The sequence below is a fragment of the Agelaius tricolor genome, unplaced genomic scaffold (genome assembly GCF_023055355.1).
Source record: "Agelaius tricolor isolate 1412-34295 unplaced genomic scaffold, bAgeTri1.0.p SCAF_5, whole genome shotgun sequence".
Classification (NCBI taxonomy): Eukaryota; Metazoa; Chordata; class Aves; order Passeriformes; family Icteridae; genus Agelaius; species Agelaius tricolor.
The window spans coordinates 42,562,210-42,585,146 of record NW_027269265.1 but is presented as its reverse complement, the minus strand read 5'-3'; positions in this window follow the sequence as shown (position 1 = coordinate 42,585,146).

Sequence of the window (22,937 nt, the reverse complement as noted above, 5' to 3'; positions counted from 1 at the left end):
TTCAGGGAAAGTTCGCTTTTTAACATTCAAGTTTATTTGTTGTATTTTGGCTAGGTTGTGTGAGTTTAATGCCAAAATTGGCTGATAACAGGTAAGCCCAATGAAGTGCATTCAAGGAAAACACTTTTTGGATGGTGATAGTTCCTGTGATTATGGGTTTATGGTTCCTCTGTTGTTTCAAGAATGAAATTCTTGTATTTTTGAGTAAAAAAATGGTCAAAAAATAAACATAAATACCTACATTTGTCCTAAACACTCTCAAAGAGAGCAGTATTCAATTACTGAATGTCTACTTCATTCTTTATAAATCAAATTGTTTTCCTCCCCACCATGAAATTTCTTTGTATTTCATATTTTAGATCTTCCAGGAAGGCAGATACCACCATAATTTACTGCCCTTGTGCACACTTACCCACCAACTACTTTGATCCCTGGAGTAAGCCCATTCATTCTAATGGAATTAGACAAAGCATGAATTTGGCCTGTGTTATTTATTCATGCAGTAAATGCTGTGGCTGTTCACCGATCAAATCAAACCCAGGAGTCGCATACCCTTCATTCCCAGTGCAGAGATTGCTAAGCAGCTGGTGCAAGAGGGGTGACTGGAGGCCAAGAGCCTCTGATATGGCATGGTTTATGTGCAGTCTCCTGTGACTTGTATAGGTTAGGTGGAAAATCCTAGAAAGCAATAATCAGCTACTGAAAATGCCACTAGAATGGGTATCATTGCAGAGGCGAATCTGACAGCTTTAAATCTCTAGACATTATTTTTAAATAAATAAAATAGATCTCATACAATGCAAATGTGGATTGCATTATATGAGGGCCTTTCTTCCCCTTTATGTTGTGGAATTGCTAAATGTGCAGCTATGGTCATATCATAAGAATTTCTCATTTTCTGTCTTATTTCAAAGCTCTCAATTTTCTCTTTTCTTCTGCTGACTAATTTTAAAAATCCACATGAAAAATCCATTCAGCTCTCCTGTAGTTTTTTTTCTGTGCAAAAATTTCACGAAATGAAGTCTCTAATGTATTTTGTTTCAGCAGCATGTGAAAGAATGTCACTACAACTTTATATGCCACCTGCTGAAGCTATTGACATCATACTTTTAAAACTTTCATTAAAACCTGTTCTTGATGCTTGCAGTACACAAATCAAGGCTATTTGGTTCATGGAGGTTCAAGCAGTGATAGTGAATCTTAAGAGCTAAAGGCTAGTTGCACTGTTTTATTAGATTTCATAAGATTTATTGCTTGTATTTACTATTAAAGGTGTTTTGAAAAACTTAATGTCTGTACCACCCTATTTTAAATGGCATTTAATTCTAATAAAGCCCATTTTATGCTGGTAGCAAAGCATACCTTATAATTTGTTATTTTAAGCTAATCTACAATGATGCAAGAAAAAAAATAATTCAGATGAGAGATAGAAGTCTTTTAATTTAGCTAAAACCATGGGTCACAGCAAACTAAAATTCCAATGCCTTCTCTGAACTTAAGGTACAAACATTTTTTTCATACTTAAAGATTTGTTGGGTTTTTAAATAAGATTATATGATTATTTCTGTTGGTTTTAATTGATACTGTCATCACTCAAAAGAGTCTGAAATCAGCCTCATTCTAATGCTAATTTCATGTCTCATAAGTTTTAAATTGGCTGAGGATTTCAAATTTTGTCATCAAAATTTAAATCTTCTCAAAGGATTATATTCAGCAAATATACATTAATGATGCATCACTTTATCAAAACGGGCTTGAAACTTACTGCTCATCAGTCTTGCACTTAAAACTTCAACCTATGTTCTCTGGACCATCAACCACCATAATCATCCTAATGCTGTTAGAGTATAAGTGCAATCTGTTGGATGGTTTTAGGGTTTAAATTATTTGATTTTTCTTTTTCATTAAGGGATTTTTGTACATGAGTTGAACTGATGAACAGGAATTTTGGTTCCTTTGCGTTAATTCTTTTAGTGACTAAGCAGTGTTACATTTCCTTGATAACTTTGATCACATAATCATATGCCTGTAAAAGCTCTAACATGGTTTGCTGCAACTTGAAAAGACAAAAAACAAGGATAATTTTACATAATCCTTTTAAGACTAGGAAGAAAATAAAGAAAGAAAAATAAAAAGAAAAGAAAAGAAAGTAAGAATTACTTTTTTTTCCCTTGCAGGATTGTTCAGAGTAGGTGATAGAAATAGCAACTTTCAGGAGCAAAAACTATTTACATCAGAATTTAACAAAAATTCTCAGACATGTCCAGGATAGTAAGGAAATTTAAGCTACAGGTCGTTATATATGTGTTTCCTTTGCTAAAGAATTACTTTTTGTAGTAACATAGCATAGTGTGTTATGCTTATCAGCTGCCACATGTGCCTGGGGAAAGAAATTTAAACTGTATCAGAACTTAATGGAAAATGTGTTTAAATACTTGTAATATTGTAGGAAGAGAAACTCTTGGATGGGCTTGTTTTTATTTTCTTTGTTTTTAAGTGAGTCATAGGCAGCTTTTGTTCAAGAAATGTTTTGGATAAGCCATGGAAAATGTTGATGAAGTCTATTCAAGACCAAAGTAACTTAAATGGCTAAATCCAACATGGTGGTCCCTTAAACCTCTGCTGGTGAACGTTCACTGGATGGTGAGTCCTCAATGTATTTGCTTTGTGGTTTTTGCCACCTACCAGAAAGTTTTGTATCTTTCATTAATGCATGGTTATCCAATTTTTTAGGGGTTTTAAACTCAGAGGGGCAATGAGGAATACATTTCTCTTTAATTTCAAAAATAAAACATTGCTCTTTGGGATTATGTGATGATGGTCAAGTAGTTATTGAAATTTCAACAGTGTTCAGTAGTATTTTGAAGACTTTTATTTCAGTGTGTGTGAAGAAAGTTTGTTGTTTATCCCATTTGCATATTTGGAAACAAAAAATAGTATCAATTGTACTGTTTGGTTAGTGTTTGATCTAGTTCAGATTTACCCCCATTTCATTCTGGAAAGAAGATTTGCTGAGTCAGAAGATTCTTGAAGATATATGTCACGCCAGTTCATACTATTTTGAAAATTAGGTAGGAGAATACACTCATTTAATAATAATAATCTAATTATGCATTTGTCTTGATTTGCAAAATACAAGAACAAAAATGCATTTTAAATGAAGTTACTAAACTTTTAAGATCCTTGAAAAGCTTCAATGTTTATTTCCACTTATTCTTCAGACTCATTTGACTCTGAAGCACTCCACTTACTTTCAGTCTTCTTTTAACTAAAATGCTTTCTAAATATAGAACCGCTGGCAGGAATCTCAGGGTAAAATGTCCAGTATGTCTTTAAATATCATGGAGATATTCTTTGTTTAGCCCTGCCAAGTGGCTGATTGCTGGCAGCTGAAACAAGGGACAGATGGCCATCCAGCACTATCTGCACCCTATTGAGATGAATAAGTGACAATCTGCAAAACACTCAGAACTAATGTAAACTGGTTTAACCTCAGGAAACCTAAGAGTCTCTTAGGTTTCTTTGGAGATGTGTAGGCAGATTTTGTGCTTTTTGATGCAGTGTTCTTTGACAAAGGTCTCAGAGTTCATCACACAAATGCAATCCATGATGGCCCAAGCACAAAGACAGCAAGTTGCTGTGAAAAACCTGCAAGGTCAGTGCTGTGCAAGTGATGCTGAGCACCATGCAGAGTTTGAGAATGCACCCATTCAAGGGCATCCACCAAACACCTTGTTTTAAGATGCCATAGTACTGCTACTTTCTCAGGTCATATCTGGAGCCAAACCCTGAAAGTTATCAGGCTGTTGTCCTAGGCATCTTATCAGAAGAGACAGAAAACCAAAGGATAACTGAAAGAAAAACCAGTAACAATAATGAGTTTAGGTGTATCAAATTTGAACTCAGAATTATTTAACAAATGTTTTTAACAATGGATTGGCACAGTTCCAAGCACAGAGAAAGGCTGTGTCAAAAACAGACTAATAGGAGACCTGAGGACAAGGATTTGAAGTTTTGGTGAAGAAGCGTAACATGACCTGGCAATCTGTGTTTGCAATCCAAAAAGCCAACCATACCCTGAGCTGCTTCAAAAAAAGCATGACCAGCAGGTTGAGGAATGAGATTCTCCTTGCCAGCTCCATGCTTGTGAGACCTGGAGTTTGGTATGATAGAGTGTACATCCATGTTAGTTGTTGTATTACTCTTAAGTCCCGTAACAGTCTGTATTCCTGAAAATGAGGCTTCTTTGCTGGTAAAGTAGGAGTATTAAATCCAGATTGACACTATCTAAGCAATCCATACTTCAAATATTTATCATGGACTCCAATCCTTTATGTGCTTCCAGTCTATAGGATATTGATTTGCCCTCACTGGCTTTGCTAGTAGTTTGAGTTTTAAGTGAAGTCACATTCTTTCCTTTACCTGGTTCTTTGATACCCAGGGAATTACCATATTCAATGCCACATCAGGGATATCATCCTCAGGTTCTCCCAAGGTCTGGCCCATTAGTCAGTAGATCTGAGCCTTTCATTGCATTTCTTTTGGGATGTGTAGCTATACAGAGTTTTCACAAGTTATTTGAGAATATCACTTGCATAACAAATTTCATCTTAACAATGGAAGAGGACATTCTGGCATACATAGAATGTAAAAACTCATAAATCAGTTTAATACGTCCAATGGTATATTTTACGGGTTGTAAGAATGGCCACAAAGTTCTTATTCCTATCACTGCAACAATTGGTATTTACTTAGTGGGCTCTTACAACTAGTTATTACTGGCTCTGCTATCTATATTAAAAAAAAATCTATTGTTTAATTTCCCAGCTTTATTGGAATTAGAGGATTGACTGGGGATGCCATTATATTTTCCCCTGGTCTTCTTCAGTCATTGTCAGAATCCTCCAGCACTATAACAATAATTTCTTCTGATTGATCCTTCCCTTCACTGTTAGAGCATTAATTTTTCCAATGTCCTAGCTGCTTACAAAGAGCACATTGATTCAGGTCAAAAGGGGATGCCTTTCAAACCCCAAAACCTCTGTATATCCTTTCAACTTACTAGTACTATTCTTTTGTCTTCTGCACTCTAAAGACATTCAATATAGCCTGCATTTCCCCTCAACCAGGTCTTTGAGGCAGTATGATAGTTTCCAAAATTTGATAATTTCCTCCAGGATTCTCCTGATGTGAACCAACACATAATTTCCAATTTAACAAGTCTGAAGTAGTAAATTTAATATGTGCAAAAAGTGGTCAACCCTCTGACCTCACTGCCTGACTTAAAGGCACCTGTATTTTTTCTGTGTATATATGTATTAAAAATATATATATGTATATACCCTATATCACTTGCACTCAGCTCCAAATTCATCAGCAAAGGTTTGTGTTCCCTCAGGACTGAGCATCTACATGGGAAAAAGGGCTTCCACCACTTTGTATCACATATTCACTCTCTGCTCTGATGCATCAACAAAGGTACTTTTTCCTCTGATATCAAGCAGCTGCTGGGTAGAAAAAAAATTATTTTACCACTTTTCTTTGTGCACACCCTTAATTATTTCTCATTGAAGAAATGAAATATACTTGCCAGTCAATGAATCCACCACTATTTTGTCCTTGCTCATGTCTCCAGAGCATTGCACCTTTGTGTCGCTTACCACCCGGACACTGGAGACAAGGAGGTGGAGCACCTTATAAACTGGTTGGTGTGCACTGGAATCCTTCCTGATCCCATTCTCCACTGCTTGGGACAGTAGGATGATCCATTCAAGGCTTTATAGCTGTACAATCTAGGTCACCAAAACTGTTGACCTTAAAGCAGGGCTCTTTCATATGGTGTGCGAGCCAGTCAGCAGCCCGAGTCCCTGGTGGTCTTGGTTCAGCACATTATAATATAATTTACATACATAAATTACTCTCAGGAGTATATTTTTAAACATTATAATATTCTAAGCTAATCCAAGGTGGTATTTTCATCCTATCAGCCACCACCAAGTTATTATCTAACCTTATAATTTATTATAGTTTGAATATTTCTGAGGAATTAATTGTCAACAAAATAAAAATGTATTTTTTTTTCTCCTGAGAACTCTTCACAGCTCCATTGCTCTGGCACCATATTGTCATGACTTCAAGACCTACTCGTAATCGCTGTGAGGCTTTTTAAGTTTTTCTGACATCAGTGCCACAGGCAAACCTCACCTTTAGTCATACCACTGATCAATTTATCAATTTATACACTGCTTTATCAATAAGGCATTAGTACAGAAGAGTCTACTTAATACATGTGGGTTGCACCATGAAAAGTTATTAGCATTGGGAATTTCAGTGAGTATAATTGAACATTTTATAAATATGGCCAAGTACAAGCCCAATTCATCATCATTGCAGAAGAACACTTGGAATTATAACCACTTTAAAGTTTTCTGAATATATTTCGTCCTTGAACAAACTTGATCACCTGTTGCTGACCAACTTTAGCACAAATAAAGCCACAGGACAATACACCTGAATGTGAGATAAAACATTTTTATTATAAGGGCATTTGAGCACTGGAAAAGGTCCAGGGAGATTGTGGAATCTAAATCCCTGGAGATATTCAACAGTTGACTGGCAGTCTTTGGCAGCATGCTGTAACTGACCCTGCTTTAGCAGGGGTCTGGAAAAGAAGAATTCAAGTCATCTCTTCCAACCTCAATCATTCTTTGTTTAATAACAGATAATGGCCTTTTCATTGTTAGTTACACAAGCAAAAAGCTATTTGACAAAAGAAATCATAGTGACTGTGAACTTTGACTACCAGGCTTACTCCTTCGAACTCCTTGTTCACATGAAGGACAAAACCAAACCAAAAGAGAATATACTGCCCAGGATCCCTTCATTTTTTTGTGGACATCTGAAATACATTAAGAAGTACAAACATTTCAGAAAGGATTCTTGTTCCTTGAGCACTAAAATCTAAGGATCTTATGTAATTTAGGTTATTGAGATTGTCTAAAATCACTGGGAAATTGTTTTTAAAGCAAAATGGATGTCAATACAGATGGAATCTCAAATAAAGATAAATAAGTCTCCAAATGTGCAAATCTCTGCTTTCAGTGGAAAGAGAAAAGACCAGCATAAACTATATCATCTTGAAATATTAATGCTTTTAGAGGACAGATGGTATGTCTAAATTTTCTCCCTACTGACCCCCTCCAAAACCCCTGGATGTTGCTGTGGTTTTTTGTCATTTGGTTTGTATTTTCAGAGCTTTTTAACTCTTAAAAAAATCAGAACAGTCTTCTTCATATTCAGAGTCTCTGTATAAATATAAAATTTTTATCAAATCCCTATTAGTGTGTTTTCTCCTTTAAGACTTCTATTTGTCTTAAAGAGTTTCTCAATATGATTATATAGTCTACTATTTTTAATGTGCAGAATGCCTGGGAGTTTATTCAGCCTGAAGTCTTTGAATGCACAAAAAGCAGAGACAGTATTTTTATAATTCTTCTGTACTGAAAAACCACCTACAGAGCTGCTGGGAGAGTGAATGTGTTACTGTTTAGTAGTAAGGACAGGACTGCTAATGCTGCTCAAAAAATGTTTCAGGTAGACAAGTAGATACAGGTAGAAAAAGTATTTTTAATTAAATAATTTTGATAAAACAGGAATTCCCAAAATATTTCATGCCTTCTGTTTTGAGTTTATCCAAGCATTAGCATGAAAAACTAGAAGGAAATTGTAAAAGCCTTAAGTTGTTCAAGCGTGTCAAATTAAATAGTTAGATTTGACTAGTGTTCAAGTTACTTAAACATTGTTTTAAAACTTTCAAATTTAATTGACATTTTCTAATTAGAAAATGTTTGAGTTGTAAGTAAAACTTCAGTGAGTTGGTTTTTTTAAAATTATTATTGGTGCAAACATGTATTTTAGACTTTAAGTAACTAATGATGGTTTAAATAGTAATTTACCTGAAATAGAGTGTTTAGGCAATCTTACCATCAACAACTTTACCATAATTGTCAGCAAGCCTGAAATACATATTATTTACACAGCTTTATCATTCTGGATCTTTAAGGTCCTCTGGCAAATGCTTTGATGAGTTAACTGATGATATGAAAGGAAATGACTCATGTTAAGTTTTAATTTTACTTATAACAATAGTGTAAGAGATTACATTGGTATTGCTTCCAAACAATGGATAAATGCCATGCCCAGCATTGTGTGCAAGATAATTCAGAGTAATTAACAGGTGTGAATTGTTGTTTGCTGGGATAAGCCTCCCACTGTGCAGCACTTTGGCTGGCTGCAGGCTGCTTTCCTGCTGTATTACTGCTTCTAAATGAGGCAATCTCACTTTAATGTAAGATTTTACATATGTTAGCTCTATGTACATTTGTCTATTTTTAAAGTAGTTGAGGCAATAACAGTGAATCTTTTCAAAAAGCCTGTATTTCTTCAAGCTTCTGTTTACTTTGCACATCTCCAACCTGTTTTGTCTCTTTTCAGCAGGCTTTCATTCAATTAAAAGTTACAATTGTAGTAATTTGTAGGAATATCAGTATGTCTCCTTAACTGCAAGACCCAAGCCTGTTCTGTGGTTTATAAAATCAAAATCTGCTGCACTGGGTTCTTAAACATTATATAAGAATGGTTACTGTTATATAAGAAAATTACAGAGATTACATACAAGCCTGCAGACTTCTGTATCTATGAACACTCAAATAGAATTTTTAATTTTGGCTTTGAAATTCTCATAGGTTTTTCCAAATTCCAATTGGGTTCATCAGTAAAGACATAAAGGAAGTCCTCAGTTGTAAAAGTAAAAAGTTTGATGTTTTAGAAGCTCAAATAAAAAACCCCTCAACATTTTGCAGCTTTGACATGAATTAATATTTCTTTATTTAAATCTCAAATTAAAACTTGTCCATAATGATTTTCTACTGTTGTGTTCTAAATTTAGCTGAGGAATGGCAGGTCCAGATATAGAAAACAAACTAGTAACTTTCCCCATGTCCCTCTTTCACATCAGAATTATGTCACAGAATTGTTTTAAATGGTTTTACATTTTTATAATCCCATCAAAAGAAAAATTAAAGTGTCATACTAGTTGAATATGTTTTTTTCATTTAAAACAACCCAGGTGTAAATTGATATAAGTTATTGTAAAAATAACACCTTACCATATTTTATATGTTTTGTCTTCCTTGTTAGTATAGGTCTAAACACTTATAGAAGTTATACTTCATGTTTTTAGCCAAATAAACTGTTAGGTAGTCAGATCTCTTTTATACCATCAATAATTTCAACCTCAGAGCTGAAAAGTTGGCCTAATTAGGAGATGTATGTGATCTTCTTTTAGTGGGACCTTGGGACAAGCACTTTTCCTTGAACTTTCTGATGCTGACTCATTGTGCTGATGACATTTTCTGCCACTTTGGAAAATCCGGTTTGAATCCTACAAGTACAGATAAGTGATATTATTTTGGTTTTGGTTGTTTTTTTTTGTTTTTTTTTTTTGTTTTTTTTTTTTTTCTGAAGCTAATCTAACACCAGTAATTTATTGTGGCTGAAAGCCTGATGTTTTTGCTGATGTGTGGGCAGATCCCAGGGCATCTGTTTTCCCCTACTATCTCTGGCATTCAGGAAATAATGTTTTCTTCTTTTTAAACTGTATCTGCTTTTTTCTGTACTCTAGTGTGGTCAAAAGGCTTTTTCTTTCCCCTTTCTCCACACAAAGACTGTTGTTATCTCGGAAATTCTCTGAAAAATGTTGCAGCAACTTAAATGTATGTCCCTTCTCATATTTTATTTCAGATGTTATTATTTGCCATGCTATGGAAAACTAGAGTTGTTTTATACAAGAAAGAGCAAATCTAAATTACTACTACCCTCAGATTCCTTTCTCTGGAGAGAGAAAAATATATTTCTTACACATTACATTTTTTTTCATTTCTATTGGACTGCTGGGTATCTGGTCATCACATATTTTAGATACACATTTGCTAGAAGACTCTAATCTGGACAAAGCATCCAAAGTTCCTTAGAAGGACAGTTAGAGTGTTGATCTAAATAGGCCAAAGAGATCCAATTAGGGTGTTGAACTCCACCTAAAAGGGAAAAAATAAAAAGCTTTTGTTTTCTTTTGTTAGATGAGTACAATTTTATTGTTAGACTGTTTCATTATTTGATAATATGGAAACTAATTTAAAAATGCATGGGATATCTGTTTCTCCACCACTTCTATTCCAGGGTTCAGTTTAGTAACTAGCATTATTCTTTATTTTTTTTTCCTAACTACATCTCACAGTAATTCATCTATTCTTTCCTGAGTCCTGTGGGCAATTATTTCTTAAATTGTGTTTCAGCGTTAGAAGATTAACACAATGTCTCAACAATTTAACATTTGCACTGGTAGAGTTGAATTATGAAAAGAGTTGCTTGTTAATTTACAGAGTTGAGATCTGTAGAAATCCCCTAAATTTGGAAGAGGGAAGGAAGCAAATCTCTCTGCAGAAGCTACCAAAATTTCTGCAGCTGTTGATATTGTCCCGAGTGTGGGCTCCTGGTGTGCAGCACAAAGTCACACGCCAAGGCAAGATGCTTCTATTGTAATTCCAGTTTGTGCAAAGAGGGGAGCTGGGTGGGGAAATGTAAGAAGAAAATCTAAATCTATCTACTACATTTTTACATTCAAGGCATAAATCAGTGCTGGAGGCAAAAGCTGAGGAACCACTCAGTTCAGGATTTTTGCTTTTTCTGGCTTCTGTGGTTTTAATATGGCTGTCAGGTATCATGGTGATGAGTTCATTAGAGAGAGAAGGAGAGGATGAATTATTATTCCATCTACTAAAATCCCATGGCATTAGACGGAAATCTCTACTTTTCATCAAACACCTTTACTAATATTATCGGACAGTGCAATATAATATCCTTATTTATAACACCAGAAAGAGCTCAATGTGTGACCGATGTTATGTATGTACACCTCACCTTTTCAAATTGATCCCGGTTACTTGTTCTAAATAAGAATACCCAATGCAATGTAGTCACTGCTCCTATGTGATTTCTGCATGCTAATAATAATTTCTGGAGGAAAAGGCCCTCCTTTATACCCACTGAAATGCCTTCATTATAAATTGAGAATGTACCTTTTGCCATCTTGCTACATATAGAAAATAAACTTTCATGCATTTCTGTATGTCTTTTCAACTACATATACTCCGTAATGAGCTGCCTGTACTTTCTTTAAGGCCAAATGGTTTCAACTCCTCTGAAGGGCTTTTATACTGAATAGATATTTTTTAATCCTTTGGAAAGTTCTATGTTTTGAAGAACATTGGACAAAGCTTTTGTAAATATGCCTTAACTCAACATAGAAATTTTGTATGTAGATTTATTACTATCCTTCATTTATGTTCATAACTGTTAATAACACTTCACATATTTTTTCAGACAATGTACATGTGCTGATAATTTATACAAGTTGGTTAGAAAAAAAGGGGAAAAAAAGCTGTCAGAAGTATGTTCCTTCTCTTCTTTTTTACTTACCTTACTCTCTGAGAGGTCTTCTTCACCTGTTTAAAAATGTGAATATTACATGACAATTACTGCAGAAGAGATTTATCAATAGTGGCTGATATACATTAAAATTATTTAGTCCACCTTGATCAGGATCATTGTTCAGGATCACCATGAGGAAATATTGAATTAAATTATTTCACTGCCTGAAATATTTTGGAACAAATCAGATGTAGACCTGTAGACAAAGTTATACTGAATATTCCAAAACATTTAAGTAAACAATAATTCGATCATTAGATATTTTTTCCCAATGTCATGTGCTCTATCTCTTACTCTCTCTCATAGCAATTTCTTCTTGCTCATGTTAATTACCCAAGAGAAACACAGAACAAATACCTTTGTTTTAAACAGAAGAGATTGCTTTTGTATTTATTTGTGCATTGATAAACATTGTGCTGGTTTTGCAGATTTTGAAAGAAAATGTTTGTGTTGGGAAATGGATCCTCTTTGTTAAGTTTGCAAAAAATTGCTGCTGCATAGTAAAACACTGGCACTAAGCAAAAATATGCTGCATTTCATTGTTATCATATTACAGTCTCAATATATACTATTTAATTTTAAATCTCATTCTCAATTTCTATTCTTATTTTGTCACCATGTTTTAATTCTACTGCACCCTGGAAGACAAGATAAAAGTTGCTGCCAAGTGCAGTCATAAAAAGTGAGAAAGGATAGAGCATTTTTATTTTTCATTAAGAGTTTTTTCCAATTCTTAATAATGTCTTTTATATCCATCATAATACATAGCTACTAAGACTGGACACATCTATTGGCAAGTGGCTAATAGCTGGATTTAGAATATGATATTCAGGGAGAGTGGAAATAGGCTAGCTGGAACATATCTCTGGAAAGACTGAAAATCCTTTCAAGAATCTCAGTAAGTTACCAGCTTGTTGTCATATTTGTAAATAAACAGAATTATTTTTATAATAATTCAGCAGTGTGTGGCATTTATTTTAGCTAGAGATCTGAAGAACAGCTTTAGGGCTGAGCAGTGACTATATAAATATAAACACTGAGACAAGCAGACAGATTTTCTCTCTATATCATAAGAGCACATGTTGTATCAATGCCAAACCAACAAGCTTTATACACAAGAGAATGACTTTAAAAAAGAAAAAAAAAAATAGAAAGGCGGCACTGACCTTATGAGCTTCTGGCATTCTCTCTTCTCTGATGAAGAGATGTTTCCTATCTGGACGGCACAAAAAAAGGTTTTATGAATAATTGCTTGGCATACTCATTCTTTCAAGTTGCCATGTTGTGCTGGGGTAAACAAGTGTCCCATGTCAAGTTAGCTGGATTTATTGGGACAAGTAGAATTATTGACTGTAGGAAGAAAAATAAAATATTTTCCAGTGTTATGAATGCAAATAAATTTAATTTTAGAATGTGTTTAGAATGAAATTTTAGTTTGGGGGAGTTTTTTGTTTTCTGTATTATGGCAGGGATGTGTTCTCCAACAAATTTAGTATTTCAGGCATTGAGTCCTGTAAGCATTTCTCCTGAATACTGTGAAAAAACTCTGATCTTAGTCCTGTTTCTGCTTCAGAATATTTTTTGGACACTGACAGAGCCAAAAGAAGCTTGAGGAAATTCCAAGGCACTCAACCCATTTCTAAGGTAGGATTGACTTTAATGATTATTGCCTATTAAAATACCAGTGTGAATTTTCAGAAGCAAAGTTGGCTTTTGTAACAATGCATACCCATACCAGTAAAAAGTGGGTGTAATATGTGTATGTTTGACATACAGCGAGGGGTGATAAGAGTAAGGGGAAAGCTCTCTAAGTGCCAAGCCCTTCATGAGAAAAGCTCAGAGAATACTTCAGACAGAGTGGAAGCATTCAGCAAGTTGTTGAAACCCCTGGTCTGGGATGTCCCATATGTGTCTGTTATCTAGCTGCAGAATTGCTCCAGGCACATTCGCCTCCCAGGTGGACTGCCACAAATACCTTGTCAAGGAATGCAGATACCTGTATAAATTATGTCATAAAATGCTGCTCCAATAAGAAAACCCCAAGGGCAGCAAAGCTTGAAAATGAAATCAAAGTGTAAAGGCAGCTCCAGCAGCAGAAGATAAAAATCAACATTAATGGATTTATAGAGATCTGAACAGAATTGTTTTACAGCTTTTTCTCTGTATGGATGGTTTTTTATTGGTTTGGTTTTTTTTTTTTTTTTGGCTTCCTGAATGTTTACTGGTTTACTAGTGTATGTCTAATTAATATCTCTTGTACTCAGTAAAAGATGGGAAACAATATGTGACAGGACAGGTCAACATAGGGCTTTTTTTTTTAGGCAGGTATATTGGTTTATTGACAAGGACTTGCTTGATTCTTTGCACAAGGGCAATTGATCGTTAGAAAGATCTGTGCTCTATTCATATCTAGATATATTCTCTAACAAAAAAGCTATCAGATATGAAAAAATATGTTTATCTTGAGCCTAGAGACATACACTTCTAAGCAGTATTCTGTAGCCAATCTGTTCACATAAATCCCAGGATGTCTCGGTTTGGATGGCAGAGAGTTTATTTTTGGCTGAGTAGCTGGTGTACTGTTGTGTTTTTTGGACTTATTATGAAAATAATGCTGATTACACACTGGGATTTTGCTTGCAGATAAGTAGTGCTTATCCTAAGTCAAGGACTTTTCACCATCTTGTGCTCTGTCAGGGAGGAGCTGCACAAAAAGATGGGCAGGTGCACAGCCAGAACAGGTGACACAAACAGGCCAAAGGGATATTCCATAACACAGAATGTCACACCCAGTATATAGACTACCAAAAAAGGGGATGATTGCTGCTAGGTAGTGGGCTGTCAGTCAGGGGGAGGTGAAAAATTGTATTGTACATCACTAGATTCTCTCAAGTTCTGCTGCTCTCTCTCTCCTCAGTCCTACAATTATTATTGTCATTGTTGGTATGATCAGGTTGTTGTTATTGTTGTTATTATTTTTTGTTTCAATAATGAAATTGCTCTTCTCTCAAACCATGAGCTTTATCCTTTCCCTCCAACTCTCTCTCCTCCCCATGAGGGCCAGGTGGAATGGAGTGAGTGAGCAGCTGCCTGCTACTTGCTGTCTGGGGTTAAAGAGCAACATAAGGATAACCTTAAGAGGAATGACTGAGTTATGACACCAAATAGAAAGATTTAACACATGAGCAAATTTCTGTTCATACCATCTGCTGGAAAGGACCCAACAACCTCAGACTTTGCAGTACACTCCAAACTGTGGTTCATGGACACTGCTTTTTGATAGGACTCAGGGAGCTGAGCTAAGACCACTGAAGCAGTGGTTAAAAAATTAATTACAGAGCAACCTTGCTTTCCCTGTAGACTATAATTCCTACATACTTAAAGTAATAAAAAATGAACATAAGAATGTTTCTGGTGCTTTATGATTAGTTTCCTTTTTTTGGTGGAGTGAGGGAATTACAGCACTGATCAAAAATGTAGGATTGTTATTTCAAGGCAATGAAACTGCAGTTTTGCATTTACCATATCCAGGGAGCATCTAGTGAGGGTGCACCTAGTTACAACAATTTTTTCAGGGCAAAATTATTATTGGCATTAAATCTTCATAATTTAGCATAGCGACCAGAAAACCAAGTCTTCATGTTTACCTCAAACTCTTGGAGTTTTTATTTGCACTGTTTGAATTGCAGTGCAGCCAAGGAGACTTGTGACATCTATCAGTTGTAAGCATTTCCACTAAGCAGGAAAAAATTACTAATAATGTGCCTTGAAGCTAAATATAAGCATTCTAAAGTAGTTTTAACTAACAACTATATACAAGTACTTCATAAAAGTGTCACAGGATAACCAGATACAATGGATAAACGTTTTAAATAAGCATGAGCAGTGTAAACACCAGGAAGTGTGAATCACCAGTGACCAACATCTGGTCATAAAACATTCTATACTCACAACTATTTTAGTATATAAAGGTTTTGTGATGAGTGAATTTGGTACATTTTGTTTTAAAATATGATGTTAATGATGTATAAGTCCTCTACACTTCCACCACAGTGATATCTAATCCCCTGATGCATACATTGCCTAACATGTTTGCTTGCAACAAGGACATCACAAGACATTTGTTCCCTGCTTCCTGTTGAATCAGTTCTCATTATTTTCACACTGGGTCATTAATGTGAACACAACTTAGAGTTGTGGCCTTTTGGCCTGGTCTTCCCATTTCTTTATGGAAAATGGATGTTTCCTTCCCTTTCAGTAACACAATTGACTAAGATAATAGGTTTTACCAAAGGCAGAGAAGTGCAACAAAAATTGCAGTCTCTTATCTATCCTGCAGTGTGATGATAATAAAATAGAAAAAATTGTTAATTAGTAATTATTCAGTCACTATCCTGACCTAGATGACCTAGGTCATCTAGGTCAGGATAGTGCTGCTGTCAGATTTCTTAAAGAAAGATTACCTTTGAGTAAAAAAAGAGCTTTTATTCCTGTACATGATAAGGGAGGTGACTGTTTCTGGCATCTCTGCGTTAGCAACTATGAATGATCACAAAACATGAAGGCAAATAAATAGGAAAGTGGAAATATGTAAACAATAGGGATGTGGAATTCACTCTCTCTAGAGCTGCAACTGTTTGAAAAATGTGTTTAATAAAGCCTCACTGATTTTTAAACTGACTTGTATTTTAAGGCACAACACAATAGCAAGATCCAGATCACTGAGCTTTATGTTCAGCTTCTTAACTAAGACATCAGTTGCTTTAGAAAAGTTGTTGGAAGGCTGTACAAAACAAGAATGTATTATTTTGTGTGCCTCTTTGTCTTTCTCAAAATATGTGTATGCCTATGTGTATCTCATTACCTGTCACTGAGCAGCATGGCCATCCTATCAATGGTGTCATTCTACCACATGCTTCCCTGCGACCACAGTTTATTGACACTTTAAGCCTAGACTCTGTGGTTTAAGTTTGTTAGTCTGCAATATGCATCAATCCAGTAATCTATGTTTCAGAAATGCAAATGCTGCTTTCCAAGTACCCAATGGTTAAAAAAAAAAAAAGAGAAAAGAAAAAAAAAAAAGAGAAGAGTGCCAGGCCATTTATTCTTTTTCCTCTGATTTTCCTTATATGGAAAGGCCTTACATTTTTATACTATTTGCTCTCTGCTCCCAAAACATGGATTCTCTTTCTCCCCATACCACTTATCCCCATTTTTCTTTCTTCAGGTAGATGTCCCACCAATTTGCAATCCATTTATCTTCTTTGCTTGACAACTCTTGTCACGTGTGTGTCTTCTGTGTGAAAATACACCTGTGTTTCTTTTCCCATTTGTTGGTCACATACTCACAGTTATACAAAATGTTAATAGATTCTGAGTGGCTATGCCATCAGAGTGTTGTAAAATACCTTTATAGACTTATTTGCAATCTCTATTTATCTTTGTCTTCAAGGCTTAGTAATACCAATATCGCCCAGCCTAATGCACATCATATTTGTAGGTGTCACAAGTCAGCTTTGGATGCATTCCTGAAGCCTTTTTACTTCCAAAGGTCTGAGGATGCCTAATATCTGCTGAGAGATGTAATTTAAAAGCCTGTCTCTTGTGCTCCATTTTTCCAATATGACTTCTTTTTTTAAGCACTAAATGATACTACTTATTTAGGTAGTTATCCTAGGATTCCTCTGGCCTAACTTTAGCTCAGATTAGATGTCTCATTTTTAGATGAATATTCCCTTATGCTTCATCCATAGTCAAGAGAAAGAGAGGCACAACAACAAGTGATAAATCTCTTCCTAAAATAGATGTTTCAAGTAGGTGGGCTTCATCACAAGTAACTAGCACTTCAGCTGTAAAAAATTCAATCTAGATTTGATTAAAAAAAAGACATAGCTATCCATAAAAGGGAATTTGTAAGGTTTCTACTCTTTCCCATGTAAACCATAAAAACTATAAAATTAGACTTTGGTTATATCATTCTCTATCATTCAATGTATGTTAATGCTCAGTTTTCATTTTTGCACTGAATAAATTAACTGCTGTGCTATTGCAGGAAGCAGATGAATGATGCTGCTTTTTAGGGCCTATAAAATGGATCCATAATTAACCCTTACACAAGGTGCAGAGAGCGTGCTAGGTAAAAAGTGAATTACTATTAAACCAATTCAAATTTCACAGTAATGCAGAGAGTGAAAAAGTTTGATTCATTTGCTGTCTTGCCAGTACCACTGTTGCTACAGCTACTGGTATCTTTGATAATCTGAAATACTTAGAAAAGATTTCACAGGGCATCTTTTTCACTTAATGATTATCATGAAGTCTTGCTAATATTGCATAGGGGTGACAGAAGAGGAATATATTAATTAGTATCCAATGTAGCCTTGGACAGATGATTCATGTTCTATCAGGATGAAAGTATTTATGCTATTATTGTCTTTTAAAGGTTGAATAAGAAAAATTTCTAAGTTCTATTATCCTATCATGCAGTTCTGTAGTTCAGCTACTGCATTACAAAACCTGAATTCCGCACATTTCATATTGTATTCAGCTATCAGCATAATTTATCAGAAAGAAAAGCAAGTATCTTCTAATTTTCCTCTTCGGGGATGATGGTAAAACTTCAGTTATTCAGTGTCTCTTTGCATTCCCTGACTGCAGTCCTTTCACATTGCAGCATGAACGTTTTTCCAGGTGAGAGCAAGCAAAGATTTTTTAGGTGCTTCTCTGTATAAGTATTGCAATTTGCCATTACCACACTGTGCTTTCAGACAGGAGAGAATTCTTCAGTTCTTCACAACAGTTTGACATTTTTGAGTTTCGGTTCTGTTTTTCTGATGACAAATCCTTTGTGTGTGAGAGTCTCCATTGAATCTGTTTTGTGAATTGTAAAGAACTTAGCAGGCAGTCAATGATCAAATGTGGTGACTTCCCTACCTGGTGATAAAATCCTCTTTAGGAGGTGTTTATTCTTGACTTTGATATGAATTTTATCCTTTTAGCTCTTATTGGCATGGAGATTTGTAGTATAACCACTGGGGACAGTATGAAGAGAGAACAAATTGCAATAGCAGGGCATAAAATCACAAGGACAAAAGGGAGAAGGCTTTGCTGCCACCCAGACCAAGGGGGTAGTAGGGACACAGGATATTCACAGGCAGCTTCTCAGGACACAGACCTAAAGAACAGGAGGGAAGCCCAAAACAAGGGACAGCCTCTATTATGCATTTTGTTTCTTTCACCTAGAGTTCTCTCTCTGAAAATCTCATAAACATTTTGGGATTATCTTTATTTTTTTTTTTTAAGGTGACATTTTTTCCCCCCCATTCTATGAATTGTTTATTGTCAGATAAGGCTTACACCAAACCTGGACACGCAAATTAAAAAAAACATTTAAATATGAAATAAAACAAATCTTCTTTTTTTTAAATCAGTATTATTAGCTATATTGCCTATGATCTTTTGGGAATTAATAATGGCCAAATTGTATATCTTGGGTCTATATAAGTACCCAAACTGTCTCAAATTCTGTTGTTTAAATATATGACCAAGTTGAAAGTCCTGAAGGCAGTTACATGAATATTCATTTAATTTAGAAACAACAAGGGTAGTGTCCATTGTTGATAAATAATTACATTATGTAGCAGAAGTGGGCAAGTCAAGTAGTTCAGTTTCATATTAGCCTGTTCACTTACTGTATTGTTGATTTCAGTCCAGATTCCTGCTTTATTGAGGATGCAGAAAATTGGGAACACTATGCGACAAGCACTTGGAAGGCACTGGAAGAGTATTGATGCCTTCAGAGGTTGACCTACAACAGAGACTAGACAGAGTTAAAAGATTAAAGTAGGTACTTATTAAAAGGCCTTAAAGGATACACCTTGGGAGTACAAGAGCCCGGCCATGGTTACAGCCAAGATGGACCCAAAATGGTCACAAAATGGATGACTGGTCATGAGCTTTCACACTCTTATAAGTTTTTGGTCCATTTGCACATTGGACCAAATGTGCAATTTGGTTGTCCAATTACAGCTTCAGGTTATGAAGCCCCATCTTCCCTGTCTGCTTCCCATGGCAATAATTGTCCAATTACAGCTTCAGGTTATGAAGTCCCATCTTCCCTGTCTGCTCTCTTCAGTTCCCCATTGTTTATACATTTTGGCCTGAAGCTCCAATGGTGTCCTTGGTCTCAAGCTGGAAAAGGATTGTTTTGTCTAACCAAACTGTGAAGAGAACTTGCTAACACTCAATATGAATCTGAGTCACACACCTAGGCAGCACAGAACCTGAAATATGTGAAAGCTAAAACTTAAGGCATCAGTATAACAGGGTCAGTATGCAGCTAGGTGGGTCTGGATTAAACTGGAGAGATAAGCTATCTTTCCCTGACACTTGCTTACCTTGTAGATGCTGAGAATATCTTCCTTAAAGCTCAGACATTTAATGCAGAGTTTCTGGGCTCCTATTCAAGTAGGAAGATATTCCATGAAAAAGGATGGTATGGAGGGATTGAGAAGAGGTTGACCTACAGGCAAAAGAGTGGAGAGATGTACAAATTCACAATGCAAAAGAAGATAACTAGGTATGTGACAAGTTTTTAAGCTGATTTTTACACTCAGGTCTCATGAAAGACATATGAGAACCAAAAATGATAAAAAGCTATTTTTTTTTCTGACCAGAGCATGATCCATATGGTAGCTTCTTCATCTTTTCTACCAATGTTTTAGATGATCAAAGACTTTCATATTATTTTAGAGTGGTGGCATCTGGACAGTTCAAAAGATAAAATAAGAAATTCTCTATTTAGTTACTAAGTAAATGTTCTTACTTATTTCACTTTTGCACATAAAAACAAAAACAAAAGAAAGAGTAAAAAACTTTTTGAAAATATTACATACAGTTACCATGACAACGAAAGTTGCTCAAACAGCAGGAGCCTCTGTTAGAATCTTTAAAGTATATAATTTTAACTCTGGCCAAGGCTTTTTGCATATCAATATTAATATAAAGAGATTCTTTTCTCTCCAGTACTATAAAAGTAATAAATTGAAAAACTGAGCATATTACATAAGTTTAAAGGGAAAAAAGGAAGAAAACAAGTTGCCTTGTCACAACCTCACATAAAGTGTTGGTCTCCTTACTTAGTAAATGGTTCTAAAATATCTCAGCAACCTTCTATAAAAATAAGAGTTGGCATGGCACTAGACAGATGTTAGAAATCTAGGCCTCATTTAGTCCCCAAACATTTCTGAATCCTTCTTTCTAAATTCCACACAGTGCCATGGCATAGCACTTAAAAGGTATATTTTAGTAACCCTAAAGTTTCATTTTATTTTACCAAAACTTTTCCCAAGACTTTGTCAAATCCCGTTCTTCAGTATTTCTCTCAAAACAAATATCTTTCCTATCAGGCTGAGCAACTCTAACATCACACAGGTATTTTCAGTCTAGGAAAATTTGATGTTTCTACAGCTTATCTCAGCCACTGCAATTTAGGACTCAGAGAAGAAAATTCTGATTTTGGTTTAGTTCTTGCAACAAATATTCACGATACAAATTTATTCCAGATATGTTCACTAAATGCTAGGATTAGGAACATTCATAAAATTATAGGTATCACAGATGAGGATTTGCTTACATGGCACCTTGTGCATTTGAGTAAAAGGTAAAGAAAGAAGGAAAGAAATACTGCCATGCAACATCAAAGCAGAGGTAACAATGTCTGTCCTATTTAGACTGCCTATCTGTCAAGTTTAGAGGTAAAAACATGAAGTGAACTAGATGATCTACTAAAGTTTCTTCTAAACTTTTTTCTGTGATTGATCTACTTTAAAATTTTCTTTCTGATCTGTTCCTCTAACATCTCTCTGTAAGTGTTCTACATACCTTGTTTCTTATTCCCTTGGATGTTCCAAAGGAAAAAAATACAGTCTATTCAAACAAGAAGAAAAGTTACCACCCATTCAATTAAAAGTGTATTTGAATGTAAGTTAGGGTACAGGTTTTGCCCTTCTTCAGCTGAGAACAGCTGAAAAGTTCATTACGAAATTGTCATATTAATGATGTCCTTGTTCCCTGTATATTTTAAAAGCTAGAAAGACAAAACCTCTGACAACATAATTCCATCAGAAAATACCTTAAAGAATTTTTATCCTCAACCCACACCTCTTAGAGAATGAATCTTTCTTTACCAAAAGGCCTTGTTCTACCTAGTAATATTATCTTTATCCCCAGGGTAGTCTCTGACTTTCAGAACCTGACAGCTTCATCAAAGTTTTCAAATTACATTTTTTTCCTCTGTTTCAAAGCAGAAGATTTTTGCTAACCTCTAAATGGAACCAGGCCACCAGCACTTAGCCACTGAGGCCTGGTGCTGATGACATTTTTATGCTAACCCTTTAAAATCAGTATTTTGTGTTGTCCTCATTTTTAAACCATATTCATTACAATCGATGTAGGTGCTTGAGTCAGAATGATTGTGTAGGCTTGGGTGGGATAAAAATGAAAACCATGTGGTTAAATCATGGTATTTGGAGAATTCACTGTTGCATATCATGTGCTAGACTCAGACAGAAAAATGCTACTGCTGCTTTAAGGAGTATATGTAACAACTTCTGATTGCTTTGTGTCTGTGTGTGTATGGAAATCACACCAATATGACTAAGCCTTTCAGTGAATTTTAGCTGCTTGTGTTCCACTGCATAGACACAATATTTAAAGATGTAATTGAAATAAAACTGCAATTCTTCGAAGTCACAGAAATTAGGCACACTTGGACCTGGTGGCTGTTTTTTTCTTGCCCAGTTAAACTGGAAGAGATCTGGTGCAATTAAAGAAATCTGTTGGTTTTTCATGGCTAAAATCATGCAGAACACCTGTAACAGAATTTAACTGGAGTCCAACCAGGACCCATAGTCCAGAACTGTTCTTGGAGTGGGGTAAAATGGACAGGAGCAGAAACCCAATGTCAGACCACCAAGCTCAGCTCTGCCAATATACATGACAGGTAATTTGTGCTAAACAAAATGCACATCATTAGAAAGGCTCAAAACAAACTATTACAGTACAAACCAGACAGTCTCCCATTTTCATAAAGAGTGTAGACATTAATGTCTTTTTTTTCAAGCCACTTCCTTTGTAAGTGTTGGAAAGCTATTGTTTCCTGTCACATCTGCAGGCAAAGTTAAGAAACACTTTGAATGCACGAGCCTGAACATATTTCATATGAACTTTTTCCATAATGGGAATTATTATAACATGAACATGAAAAATAATGAAAAGTTAGTACATATATTTGCAATAAAAACTTGTATGCTCAAAATAGGAGGCAAATATTTGAAAATAAAACTCCTTGGTATTTGTAATAATCTTCTTCTCTTATCAGTCATTATCTA